The sequence below is a fragment of the Sorex fumeus genome, unplaced genomic scaffold (assembly GCF_029834395.1).
Source record: "Sorex fumeus unplaced genomic scaffold, SorFum_2.1 ptg000134l, whole genome shotgun sequence".
In the NCBI taxonomy this organism is placed as follows: domain Eukaryota; kingdom Metazoa; phylum Chordata; class Mammalia; order Eulipotyphla; family Soricidae; genus Sorex; species Sorex fumeus.
In genome coordinates, this window is record NW_026606191.1 from 151512 (window position 1) to 152704 (window position 1193).

Here is a 1193-nt window from a genome sequence, read left to right on the forward strand (position 1 = left end):
GAAGTGAATCTGAAGTGAAGCCAGGGCCAAAGTCTCTGGAAAGAGGGAAGCTCATCCCAGTGCTGGCAGGTTTGAGAGAGCTAAGACCTGCCCTGTGCAGGTCCCTCAGCCCAGCACCCACTCACCTCTGAGCCCTTCCGGAGTGGGAGGTGATCTTGGCTAAGGGGACCCTTCAACGATCATTTGCTTACACGTGCGAACCCTGCACCACGGAACAGCCCCCGCTCCACTGCCCAAAGCCTCTGGTCCCCCTAAAGCCTTTGACATACCTCAGGAACCGCCTGGATGTCAGGAACAAGTGAAAAACAAGGTAGAAAGCGCCCCCAAGCTGGCCCAGCTCTGCCACTCACAGTGCAGGCGACTGGAAGGCCGCTAATATCCTGCCACAAAATCGGCCTCCACAGTCCCCGTCAAAGGAGCCGCGAATTCCTCCTCTAACCACGAGACCAATGGCAGCCTGAGCCAGGCAACCACAACTAGAAAAGAAAGGATGCTGAAACTACCAGTTCTGTGACATCACTTCCGCACCTGCCAGGATCCTTAAAGGGCCATTGTCTAGATGCCGAGACCCTCTGTCCCCATCCAGGTAAATTGGTGCTTTAAGGGGGCTGGACTGGATATAGTAGTGGAGAGGCAGCTGCTGGAGTGGTGGGTCACACAGTGGGGCACTGGGGTAAGGACAAGAGCCCTGATCCTGTACCAGTTAGTCAAACATTGAAACAATGCGCTCACAAACAGTCCATCAGGAAAAAAAAAATATGTGGGTTGATTCAAGGTCAAACAGGCAGGTTGGTACAAGGCACCTGACACTGAGTTTAGTGAGAAAGTAATCATGATGGGGTGAAAGCAGTGAATCTGAAGCCAACCCTGGAGATGCAGAGAAGAACTGGCCTAGCACTAGCCCAGACAACTGAACAGACACTGGAAAGGGGCGAAGCCTGTTAAGACCATAAGAGAGCACTGTCCAGCCAACATTCTACCTCTTGAAAACGCCTGACCAGTGGAATCTTGCCTACAAGAAAAAACACAGGAGGCAGTTTCATAAACACACCTTCAAATCCAGAGTATGAACAAGAGAGGTAGTACAGTGGGGTGGGTGCTTGCCTTGTATGTGGTCAATCTGGGTTCAATTTCTCATAATTCCAAATGGCCCCCTGAGCACTGTCAAAGTGAAAATCAAGGACTAAGCTCTG